The sequence below is a fragment of the Vespula pensylvanica genome, chromosome 1, assembly GCF_014466175.1.
Source record: "Vespula pensylvanica isolate Volc-1 chromosome 1, ASM1446617v1, whole genome shotgun sequence".
Lineage (NCBI taxonomy): Eukaryota > Metazoa > Arthropoda > Insecta > Hymenoptera > Vespidae > Vespula > Vespula pensylvanica.
Window position 1 is genome coordinate 4618955 of NC_057685.1, and position 13965 is coordinate 4632919.

At 34.0% G+C, this 13965-nt stretch overlaps 1 protein-coding gene across 1 annotated transcript in view; it reads left to right on the top strand.

The window, feature by feature from the left end:
• LOC122638216 (uncharacterized protein DDB_G0284459-like) overlaps nucleotides 1–13965 on the top strand; it is a 46274-nt gene that overhangs the window by 1259 nt on the left and 31050 nt on the right. The gene's annotated exons all lie outside the window — the stretch shown is intronic.

The window sequence follows — 13965 nt, forward strand, 5'->3', positions numbered from 1 at the left end:
GTAAAATTTTTTCTGTCGATTCGATACGTTCGATTTATTTCCTGACATTCTCGAGAGAGCTCGTATCGTAAAATCAGGCTATGGCAAATACGAAAAAGAGAAAGAAATCGAATATCATGAAAATACTTTTTATTCTTGTCATCGACCATCGTCAAGCATAATCACGATTCGGCACGATCATCGACCGTGTAAAACTCGATATTGGACGCTTTCCTGTATACTAACGATGTTACTATAATACATACACCTCGATTCTCCTTCTCTCTCTCTCTCTCTCTCTCTCTCTCTCTCTCTCTCTCTCTCTCTCTCTTTCTCTGATCCTCATTTAAAAGAGAAACGTCAGTGATCATGAAGGGTTCGCGCTACTTCCATCGTAATACTTCCGCCTGCGGTCCAAAAGTCGATCTTCCTATTACTCTTATTATTATACTTACAACGAATATAAAAAATATTTATACTCGTTAGATAATTTTCGACAAGAATATAAGTATATTTACTCGCTATACAATTTAGCTATTATTTAAAAGAAAATACGATTATTTCGTAAGTGGAACGGTAATCAGAGAAAGGGTTGCTCGGATCGACGAAAAATAATATTAATACAATTCTGCAACGCACAAAACATTATTTATATCTTGTACATCCTTTCATTTCGTTTAATAACCATATTACATAAGGATTGTATAACGGAATATCATCGAGAAGAAAGAAAAATAAAAAGAAACGAAAAAACTTGTACGATACTATAAACAAGAATTATCAATAGCTATATCTGTACAGAATTATATTCGTAATATTTGAATTTAAAAATATCGAACATAATAACACTCCGTTCTTTCAAATGTTTCCATTACATCGTCTTAAATCAATCATATATATTTTTGTTATAATTGCTTAGAGAGAGAGAGAAAGAGAGAGACGGCGAGAGAGAGAGAGAGAGAGGGAGAGAGAGAGAGAGAGAGAGAGAGAGAGAGAGAGAGAGAGAGCTACGTCGTTACTTTTACTATATACACATTGAAAAAGCAGCAGGACGTATATATCGTTCTCGGGAAACGAGCTCTCTCTCAGCTGGAAGTCGACTCGATCGCCACTGCAGATTCGAGTGGTTTGTTTACAAACAAATGACGTGGCCTGCTCGCGGCGTATAAAAGCACTCTCGTCGTTCTCGACATCAAACCTCTTTGCGTAATTATTCACGTTCGCGATCGTTGCTCATTGATACGAACGGTTGATGGTTGGTTAGTGGGTGGAGTGTGTCTATCACCCTCTCTCTTTCTCTTTTTTTCTGTTTCTTTTATGAACACGGACGAAAGAGATAACTGAGTTCGATTATCTTTGACTGGTCGCTGCTATCAATGTGTTTTTGTCAAATTTTCCTTTAACCGCGATTAACTAAAAATAGTTTAGAACGAACGAAAATTTTAGTTAACAAGTTTTTTTTCAAAACGCATTAAAAGTACAATTATGCCTGAAACACACGCACACATCTATATATATCTTATTTGTTTTTATCTTTTTCTCCGTTTCACATCTTCTTTTTCAGTAGTAGATATTTGATCAGTTCGAAGGATCGTTAAACGTACCTTTGACCATTGATCGTTTGACCAGAGAAGAGATATTTCAATGGAAAAGGTTTCGTCCCCTTTGACAAGGAACCATGCAATAGAATCCTATTCTAACTAATTCGCATCGAGTATCAAGGAAATACAACAGATAGTATTTCCTTTGAGAATATTCATTCGTTCTAAGTACACTGTAATATCTAACGTACTTCTGAATCTATTTTCCCGATCTATTCATAGTATGTTTAAGGGCTGAGTCTTCTTATAATAATAATAGATGATAATAGAAGATAATAAAAGAAGAGACTTTGATAAATCCTAGAAGAGATTAGTTTCTACAAATTTTCAAGAAAGAACTTTTGTTGTTTCGACTGTTATTAGGAAGATAGGACAGACGGTTTTCTCTTACTTGAAAAATGTCTCTCTAATTCTTTCGTTCGAGAACTCGTAATCGACGGTAGGTATTCACCGTGAAACGCGACGACCGCGAAGATAATCGTTACTAATTGCAGTAGAACATACGAATCAAACTATACAATTGCAATGGAGACGGATATAATTGTCACGACGACGGATATTGTGACATTCTCTTACTCTTTCTCTTTCTCTCTTTCTATCGTTTTCCAACATTATACGAGAAAATAATAGAAACGTAAAAATCGGTGTCTGCTTAAAAAAAAAAAAGAAAAGAGAGAGAGAGAGAGAGAGAGAGAAATAAGAAGAAAGAAAGAAAGAAAAAATTAATACCCCAATCTCTACATAGGATCGGTTTAATCCAGCACATTTTAATTAAAATTCGTATACCTAAAGCGTATTCGTTTTTGGTTGATACAGCATATCGTGGTATCTTGTATTATCGTGGTATTATAACATCCGTTTTGATAATGAAATTTTAATATATCACCTCACGTGCGATTTTCCAAAAATGGTTTAGAAAGGATAAAAAAGGAAAAAAAAAGGAGAAGGAAAGAAGGAAACCACAAGTTATCCTATTTTGGTCGTAACATGCGAACAACGAAATAATGTTTTAACATTAACATTCAAATAATGTTTTCACATTCTTTTTTTGACGCGATTAAAATCTTTTTATCTGTTTTAAACGTTCCGAGATGAATTCACGGTTACGACATAGAGCTTCGATGACAATTACCTTGCTCGTTAACTAATATCTCTTTTATAAAGGCACTACTTAGAGACTCTGCTAATTACTTAAATAAGATCTACGCGTTTCTCGTGACGAATGGTCTCATTATCATCATTGTAAAAATTTCGTTAAAAAAAGAAAGCTATGCACCTTCCGTTATACTCCAAACGGATGCCTTAGAAAATCGTTTAGGAAGCGTGACCATTTTTTTATATTATTCTTTTTTGTAAATAGCAAACGTTCAGATCCTTCCTCTTTTCTCTTTGCTCTTTATTACGTTAACATAATTAATTCGTGCCTTCAAGAAATATGTCGTGTCAAATTGAATCAAATCGTTTGATAAAACTATAAAAAAAGCTTTTTTTTTCTACTAAGCGTTAAACGATTAGAAATTTTTCTTTTTTAATATAATTTAAGTCGGATAATTAAGACGTTTAAAAGAAGTATGTCGTATCATTTCGTACTGATAGAATGATTAGAAATTTTTCTACGAGCTATCACTTGAATTAGTTCTCTCTCTCTCTCTCTCTTTCTCTCTCTCTCTCTCTCTCTCTCTCTCTCTCTCTCTCTCTCTCTCTTTCCTTCTCTCTTTATTTCTCTATGCATAATTAAAATCAAATATTAAAGACATCTCGATAAAAAAAAAGTACATTATGCGTCGAATAAAAATGAATCTCCTGTAAACGTCGATACGAAATCAAACAAGATATTCGAACAAGTCGAAGAAGAAAAAATGACTTTTAACGGTAACACGAGTCCCATTAACGATCTTCTACGTCGCGACGATGAGTTCGCGAGGTCACAGATTCCAGGTTAATGGAGGTCAACATGCGTTCGCGTTATACTAAGAAGGGTAGAGAGAAAGAGAGAGAGAGAGAGAGAGAGAGAGAGAGAGAGAGAGAGAGAGAGAGAGAGAGAGATAAAAAAGAAAAAGTCTAAGAGATCGAAGTGGATCGTGATCGTTCACAATCGATCATGGGTGTTTCGTCGAATAGGAAGTCGCATGTCGCAGGTGTAGCCTTTATGATAATATTATGAACAGCCGATGCTCGCCGGCAGGTCGTCGATCCTGTTTTGTAAGCTCTCGACTGTGGAGAACGACTTTATCTATTTTTCTTCTTACCGTTCGTGAGTTGAATTCATTTCGGATCTATGACGTTTCAAAAGCGATGAAAAAATCTTTTTCCCTGTCATTTTTAATATTTCTTCTTTTTCTTTTTTTCTTTTCTTTCCTTTTCTTTTCTTTTCTTTTTTTTTCTTTTTTTCTTTCTTTTCTTTTCAGAGAAATAACATTTGAAGACATTCTAGCCAAAGAAAATATCCTTTGTTGATTTTTCTATACGACTATTTTATGATAGTCGAACTAATGGTATTCAAAAATATTTTATTTATTTTCTTTCGTCTCGCTTATAGGCTATAATATTTTATATTATTTTGTTACGGTCGACTTAAAAAATATGTTTTAGGTATGTATTTTATATACAATAGCATATATATGTACTATTAATTTCATGATGAAATATGTATATGTGTGTATATGTAATGTATCATGTATGTGTATATACATGTGTATCATATTAGTTTTATATGTGTGTGTGTATGTACTTATACACATGACACTCGGATAAAGAAACTCGATCATCCTACCTTTGTGTCGCAACACTTTCTAACGAGACACGATCGGAATATCAAATTCAGTGTCGATCTTGATCAATCGCGAATCAAAAGATTCATCTCACGTTTTGAGACCTTACAAAGGAAGTAACATTATGTATCGTAACATGTTATATACATAAGTTTCCGTAATCGATGTGATAATTATTTTATTACAATATATCAAACGATAATACGAATGTTATCGTCAAAATAATTTCAATACGTACGTCTGAATGTTCAACAAATTTTCTTATTAACAAACATTCTAACTGTATATAACACATTATATTAGATATCTATCGTATAAACTTTCAAACGATTAATTTTTGTTAAAAATAATTCCTCTATTATTTTCAATATGACAAAATGTATATCTTCACTTTATAAAAAAAAAAGAAAAAGAAGAAGACATTTTAACTCTTGTAACGTATAATACTAAAGATCTACTATATACACATTTGAACGACAATCGAAAGCAGGAAAAGATCCTGACGAATAGAGATAATATATTTTACGTTTAACACGGTGAAGGGATTAACCGGCTTCCTCGAAGCGTTATTGCTCGAGTAGTGTCAATAACGGACGATCTTCTTACGCGAACGTTATCCCTGCTCGTCATCGTGAACTGGATTTACTCTCGGCTTCCAATTAAATGCAACAGCTGCGCCGTTAGAAGGATCCATCGCTAAAGATTCGACGTACATATACATACATATACATATACATATACATATACATATACATATACATATATATATTTGTGCAAATGCATACGAGTTAGTTGACGAAAGGGGTAAAAGAGATAGGTGGTGGTGTGGGTGGTATTGAAGTAGGGAGAGGGGGGAGGAGGAAGGGAGGAGAGGGCTGGAGGCTGATTGTGGTGAGGGTGAGGTGAATAGTGGGTCGATAATTGTAACAGAAATTCAATCCTTTCGGAAAGCTGGACCTAATGCCCGGCGCTGACCGCCAATTCAATCAAGTGCCAACCAATCGGAGCCCTCGACTCCGGATTTTCAGGCACGCGCGATTCATTCGGGGGACTACCGAGCTTAACGTATAGCTACGCTTCGATGCTGGCAAATAAAATACCCTGGAACGTGTTTCGTCGATCGAAAATAGGTATTAACTACTCGATGCCGTTACGAGAGCGTTCAAAGTGCGTTTGTATGTAAACCGTTCGCCCCGTTGAGAACGTTCTGCCTGGTAGACCAAATTTTTTCCGGCTTCCTCTTTCTTTCTTTCTTTCTTTCTTTCTTTCTTTCTTTCTTTCTTTCTTTCTCTCCCTTCTTTCTATTTATATATCTCTGTCTCTGTCTCTCTCTCTCTCTCTCTCTCTCTCTCTCTCTTTTTCTTTTACGTTTGCTTTAAAAGTTCTTTTTCTTTCTTTTTTTTTTGTCTTTTTTTTTTTTTACCAACAAAAATTTATATCACTACGTTTCACGGTACATATAAACGAACGAATTTAAAAAGACCTTTCCTTTTTTATCCTTATTCATTTTTCCTTTTTAAACTTACGTCATCGTAAGTCTGAATTGAAATTTTCTAAATCTCATTCGTGTCTGATTATTATTATTTAATTTCTTTCTTTACTACTTATGTATTACTCTCTTTAAAACTTACACGTTTAGTTCCTTTCTTTCTGTCTTTCTTTCTTTCTTTCTTTCTTTCTTTTTTTCTTTCATGCGACGAGCCGAGTCTCACGTAGAACTCGCGACACGTGTACCGTAATACCGTTCCATCTTGTCGCTTCCTTGGCCGCTTTGTGGGTCTTTTCCCGCGAGCCTCGGAAACGAGGGGCACTGCCAAGAGCTCCCGTATTCACATTGTCTTTCCGTGATTTCGTTCCAAGAGCGTGAGAATAGTTTGTTCGGTGACTCGAACCTAAAGCGTGACGAGAAAATCTTCGGTGTCTCCGGATGTGCACGTATGTAAGTACGTACGTATATGTACGAATGTGTAGCATCGAAAGGGAGGAAAAAGAAAACAAAAAATAAATAAATAAATAAATAAATAAATAAATAAATAAATAAAGGAAAAGAAACTATTGATAGAAGATGGAAAGTAGTTTTATCAAAGTATCGAGAAAACGTATCGAACGAAATAATCTTTTTGTTTCGGAACGAAATGAAATTGGCAGTCCAATACAGCCATTCGTATTCGTCGTCTTACCGATCGATCGCGTTTCAACCGCTTTGACTCGCGAAACCGGATGTTCTACGCTGATTGCACTCCATCCGTATTAATAGATAGATCTATGATTGGTCAAACGGTGCGGTCCAAACGTATTCTCGGCCGGATGCTATCCAGTGTCGTCTTTCAAAACGGATATCGAATATTTCATACGACTCTGCATACAAAATGAATCGTTTCTACGTAATATGTAAATCGATTCGTCTTATTCTTATAGGTATATACGTATAGGCATGCATATATATAATATATAATTGGTTATAAAAATGTCGGGACTATTTTTCAAATCGTTTAAATCTTTCTAAAGAACTTTGAGAAATTGCATTGATAGGCATGTTCATTTCGTATATTAATTTATTTCAAATGTATCCCGTAAATATTATAAAAATCGATCAATATCTAACTCAAGTTGGATTTATCCTAACATTGTATCTTAAGTTTATTCAAACATCTTTTAAAACCACGATGTTTACGAGACAAGTTCAAACAAAAAAAATGCATATATTTATTTTTTACGGTTATATATCATAGATCGTAAATAGAGGAGATAGTCGATTTAAAAATAAAAAAAGAAGAAAAAAAGAAAGGAAGAAAAAAAGGAAAGGAAAAAAAGATAGAAGAAAAAACGATTCTGTTTATCGTCTTAAACTTGAGCTTAGGTTTAAAATCCAAGAAGAAGTCAATAAACGTTCTCGTTGGATGAAGATAGAGACAGAGATACTACGATAGAGAAGGAGGAAGCTCTGGAAAAAATCTCTTACTTAGTGAAGCCACGAAGCACCATAAGAGAAGAACAATTAAGGTATCCGTGCTAATTTTTCCGTCCCACGGCGAGTCATCCCGCGTTGCCGTAATTTCCTGCTAGTTAAACATCGGTATCGCGTCTTGTGTATCTTCAATTCTTTATACATACATATACGTATATATATATATGTATATATATATATATACACACACACACACACACACTTATACCTATAATAATGAAAATTTAATAATATAAAAATTTAATACTATATACCATTCTAAATTTTCCAAGACGATACTTATAAACAATTTTTAATACATATATCAGAGAAATATATATATTATATATGTATATGTATATATATAAAAGAAGAAAAACAATTTTTCACAGAACGATACGAATGTAATCATAAATTTTTCGAAAAGAGTCCACCGAACATAAATATGGCGACATACGTATCTACGTACATATATCTATATCCGTAGATATATATTTACATTTAGGTACGTCGATTTCACGTACAAAATTTGAACTACCGTTTTCAACCTCGATTTACATAGCATAGGTTGTCTGAAGTGAAAGATGAGATGCGTTTTTAACGTCGAATTGGGTTCAATTTGTTCGTTTGTTCGACCTTGTTCAAATACTTTGAGTATTTTCCGTCGTTATTCGCCAAGAGAAAGGTGCGCCATGAGAGAAGGTTGAAAGGTTCTTTCTCCTTCGTATCTGTATATGTATGTATGTATGGTATGTATATATGATGTATATATGTATAAGTTGAGGGCAGTTACGTAACCCGAGGATGTCCGTTCGTTTCTCGCTTCATAAGGCATTCAGTCAAGCAGCTACCGTTTCCACCTGGTCTCGAAGCTACTTTCCTGTCGTATGTCGTTACACCTAAGCGACGAGAAAGTTTTCCTCATCGTTGAATTCCAGTCAACAAACTGATAGCTATTAGGATGTTTTATCTCGATCGACTTATCTCGATCAAGATAAACGTTTGAAGGTATTTCCCGAGAAAATATATTTTTCTTTTGTAATACCTTCATTAAATCAGTTACAAATATACTTTTAATAAAAAAGAACAAAAAAGAAAATTGAGAGTTCGTTAATAGTAATTAATAAACATTCGATGAATTGATACGGAAAATTTTTTTTTATTTTCTATCTGTCGTTTTCATTGATTACCGTTGCAATAAGAAGAAAGCGTGCAATATTTGTTAAAATTCGATTAACTCGCTCGAGGTATCGTGTCGGTTGATTTTTCTTTTTTTTTTTTTTTCTTTTCAATTTAAATATTTTTCTTTCTTTTTTACTTTTTTTTATTTCTATCGAAAGAAACAAATTTACATATTCATCCAGTTTGAAAGAGGCTCGGCACGTCCGGCAATTCGTCGTTGCGTGTCCCATTCATTCCCCTCCATAGAAATAAAGAGAGAGAAAGAAATACAGATACAGAGAGAGAGAGAGAGAGAGAAAGAGAGAGACATAAAGAAATATATAGAGATAGAAATACATAGTAGTATTTGCATAGAACGACTAATGGTAGAGATCGGAAGCGAAGCAGAATGAAGACGAAGAGGAGTGGTTACATCCGGCACTTCCGATGCCTTTCACTTGAGCTTGTAAGACCCTAAGGATATATTCTCCATTTGATCGGAAAAATCTGAGATCCCAGAGCGAAGAAGACGCGTCCTTAATTTCCGGCTTGACTTTCGAGAACCGTTATTATTATAGTAATTAAAGAGAGTGCGTACAACCGGCGATGACGATCAGATATTTCCAAGAGAAAAATTTACTTGACTTTTTAAAAACAGCCGTACTTCCTTATGGTAACACAATTTTAATGCCAATTAAAAATGATTCAATTAACAATATATATATTACAATAATTTTACACGTTTATTCTTAGTCATTAATCAATCGTATTGATCAGCGTGTACTTGGAAAAATCGATTTAAAAATTATATCGTCGTTAATTCTACAAACGAGTATAAATAGTTCAAAAAAGTTCAGAATTGTTTACAATAAAATAGATTTAGTTATCGATCGATCGAACGGACTGAGAAACATGTATAGGGAAAAATCCAATTAAAACTATTTATTGCCTTTATCATAATTCTATGTGTTATGATAAACGAGTACGATAGTTAAAAAAGAAAGAAGGGAGAGAGAGAGAGAGAGAGAGAGAGAGAGAGAGAAATAATAAACGAACATAGGTATATCCATAATAGTTAAAAAAAATATTCGTTCAATATATTTTCATTTCACGTTAAAAATTGAAGATAATCCGTTAAGGCCTTATCGCAATAGACCAACTTGAAAGTCTCGTTTAATTTATTTATTTAATTTTTCTTCCGTCTCGAGTGTTCCGACTATTCTGACATTTACTCGTCGAAAGAGGAGAGATCACTTGAAAGGCTGGAAGCCATATCGGCATTCGCACGCGTACATTTTTGCGTGAATACGACACTTAGAGACGCACACATCGTTATAGATAGGTATTATATATATATATATACGTATACGTATACGGTGATACGACGAACGTTAACCCATTTCTATCGAGATTCTCACGCTTGCCTGTTCCATTTCTGTAACTCGGTATTATAAAAATGGGTTGAAGTATGCGATTCTAGAATCTAACGCGGCCTGTCTCTCATATTTCTCAACTTTCCATAGATATCGCTCGCGTTCCAATCTCGTTGCGTAACCAAACCTGCAGTTATGGTGGATAGAAAAATATATTTTCATTATTCGTTAGAAAATTATTAACTCTGTCTCCACTCCACTCTGGCTTACTTACAAATATATACGTAAGGCATCTACGTACATATGTGTGTGTGTATGTATATGTTTATTAGAATCATCAATTTTCATATTCCCTCATCGTCATTATCCATCTTAACAACGTGTATTCAATTTTGTCCTCATTTATTCTAAATATGGACACTCAATTTCTCATCATCAATCTACTATAATGACAAACATATTGAAAGCTATCGTAATCGTCAATTTATTGGCTCAACGATGTGCCATAATATGGGAACGCGATAACGTAATAACGAACGGTACTGTGTTATTGATTATTACGCGTAGGTGCATCATGATGCATCGCGTTATGCACCATTCATGTGCATATATACAGGACGTTTCATCTAACATAACACCCTTGCTATTGATCATACGAACGAATGTCAAAAGACAATATTGTTTCATTAAATAAAAGCGATATAATTAATAAAACGTTTCTGTTTCTTGTTCATCCGGGTTTTGTTTCTTTTTTCTTTTTTTTTTTTTTTATAAAACGATTTTTAATACATATTTTGATTCTTTTTCTTTTTTTTTTTTATATCTATATCATATTTAATTGAAAAATATCCTGTACATACACACACACACACACATACACACGTGTATTATACCCATGCATATTTAAATGCAAAGATATTCGTGAAGTGGAGCAGGAGATCCTTTCTTTTTTTCGTGAAGGGTTCCCAACCGAGTGAGCATCAACTCTAATTCAGTTCATTTACACGGACGACTTGGCTGGTGTTCGAGCCAATTCATCCGGTGTGCTACACGCTTTCATCCCATATTCGATGCGAAGCGAATCAATTAAAGGTACTTTAATTGTAGGGGCAGCACGCGCCCGCAAGAACGGGCCATCTGGTACGCTGATTAATGAGAAAACTATTTTTCTAACGTCCTTCTTTTTCTTTCCTTCTGTTTTCTTTCTTTTTTTTTTTTTTTTTTTTTTTTCTTAACACCAGCTGCAGCATGCATCGATGTCAAACAATTTATTACTAAGCATTTTGATTTCTTTTAACGAGAGCTTATTTCATTCGTTGCAAAATATATAATTAATATCCTTATGCTCGATTAATTCGTTCGATTATTAATTTATTAACAATTAACTTTCATCGTTTCTTTTTTTTTTTTTTTCTACAATTTCAGTTTTCATAATTGATATTTTGATTAGCGTTTCTTTTCTTTTTTTTTTTTTTTTTTTTATTCTTTGAAAGTATAATATTTAAAACTGCGATCGTAACTGATTTTTGTTATAATTTTGTTATAAAATGTACGACACGTGAATAAGATTAATTTGAATCTATCAGATTCATGCAAATATTGAATTAACAATAAATTAACTTTAATAGACGGTAATTGACTCACAGAGCAAATAATCATAACGTTAATTCGAAATAAAAATGTAATTCGAACATTTCAATCGATATCTTCTATTCGTTATCGAAGCAACGATATTATTCCCTGTAAAATTATCCACCTGGAAAGGAAAAGATTGAACGATCGTCGTGCTCGTTCAAGCTCGAATTAGAATCGAACTCACGATCGATCCGGCTGGCTAGCTCGTTTCCGAACATCCAGCAGAGCGACGGGGATTATTTATTTAACGTGTTTGGGGAGGGGAAGTATCACTTCCTTCCGAAACTGACATTTTACGATTCATTGACCTTTTCTGATTCGTCCTGAACTTTTTTTTTTTTCAAACGACGCTGAACGTAGAAAAATTCGTTTGAAAATCAAATTTTTCCTCCCCCTTTTTTTTTTGTTTTTTCTTTCTCTTTTTTTTTTCATTCAATTTAAAAAGAATCGAACGAGCATTTATTTTCGTTTTTATATTTCTTTGCAATGCGTATACGTAACAGTGTGCACGCAGCCTTATCATTAATAATTATTAATTAATTTCATTATCGAGAACGAGAATATAGATTTCGCTAACGAAACTCTCGAAACTGTGCGAATGTCCGAGAGCAAATCCCAAAGCGAATAATCATCAGCAAAATTGTTCGGCCACGTCAGGTAAAACATAAGTGGGCCAATGAACAGCGAACGTATGGGTCAGTGTCGAACCATCGTCGAACGTGATCTTTGAAAGGGATGGATAAGAGAGAGAGAGAAAAAGAGGATTTCTTTTTCAGGGTCAAACAAGAGACTACGATCTTAGAGCCTTACGGCACTTATCTCGTATTACGATGATCCTGCGTAACGGATTACTTTAACCGCAGATGCGGGAAACTAAAATCGATCTATATCGTTGATAGACATCTTACTGCGAAGATCTATTTTCTCTTTTTTTTCTTCTTTATTATATCTCTTTTATTAAATATTTCGAAATCAAAAACATCCGAGAGAATTCATTTTTTCAACTCGAAAGAAGTTTCATTCTCGTCCTTAGAAGGAATAATCGACAAATGTTTTACATTTTTTCCTCTCTTTTTTCTTTTTTTTTTGTAAAGATGAATTTTAAAACATCTAACCGTGAAAATTTATTCTTTCCAAGTATTTCGAAGATAAAAATATATGGAAAAAAAAAAAAAACAAGAAGAAAGAAAAGAATCGATGTTCGCAATTCGATATTTCAAAGAAGTTCAATTCAACGACTATTTCAGCAAGCTCAGTTAAGGTGTATTTCAAGAATTTTGTAAGCCTCTCAGATACTTTCTTATCGATGGATTCCAAAAACGAAATCGTTCAGTGCTTAAACATACTCTCGCACTTTCAATGTTTTGTTTAAATTTAAAAGAAAATATTCGCGAAAACGATATTAATGTTACCCTACATACTTGCATACATACATTCTAGAACGTACTTGCGTACGTTGATGCGGCGTATCCAAAGAGAAATACATTCGAGTATATTATTATCTCGTATTTTCACGGTTAAATTCACAAACACATATCCGTCTTATGTCTACATAGATCGTAGATATCCTGATCTACGGGTACTCTCGGTGCGATCTGAGAACTTCAAGATCACCGTCGCGGCTAAATCGAGTACGTAATCATCGCTCGGTAACCTTTTCTTGCTCCTTGCGTTAATCCGTTCACGTTCTCGCCAATCGGGATTGAAAAGAAGGTCGGAAGAGCTAAATTCGAAGACACCGAAGGCGAAAGACGTAATATCTTTCGTAATGGACATTCTCGGAATTTACAAGAAGGTCACATTTAATTATTAACGAGTTAAAACGAGATAATTTTCATACAGTGAAAGCCATTTCTAATTAAATTAAATAATACTGCTAGTAATGCTTTTTTCATGCAAATCGTCGTGCGATTATACGAAAGAGAAAAAAAGAAAAGAAAAAAAGAAAGAACAAGAAGAATTCATTCATTTTCTTTGACATCGGCGAGTCGTTCAAGGTAACGAATCTTTCGTTGCATGAGAACGAAATCGTAAAGGAAGAGATAAAGAGAGAGAGAGAGAGAGAGAGAGAGAGAGAGAGAGAGAGAGAGAGAGAGAGAGAGAGAGAAAAGAAAAGGAAAGAAAAAAAATATTCTCGTAATTTACTTAAAAAAGAATTGCACGGGCGTACAGTGGCTTTTAATGATGCAACATTTCTACGAGACAGTACGCAACGTTCCAAGTCATGAGATACACATATATAAACATACACATGTATACAGATATACCTATACGTCTATATATATATATATATACATATGTATGTGTATATATATATATGTGTATATGTATATATATGGATATTCTAAGAAGCTGATCGAATTGGCTTGACGTTTTACGCCTAGTCATCATCGACACCTTCGATATCTCTACTTCATCCTCCCTCATCTATTAGATTGAAAGATAGAGAGAAAGACAGAGACATGAACATAATGTATACACATACATACATACATACA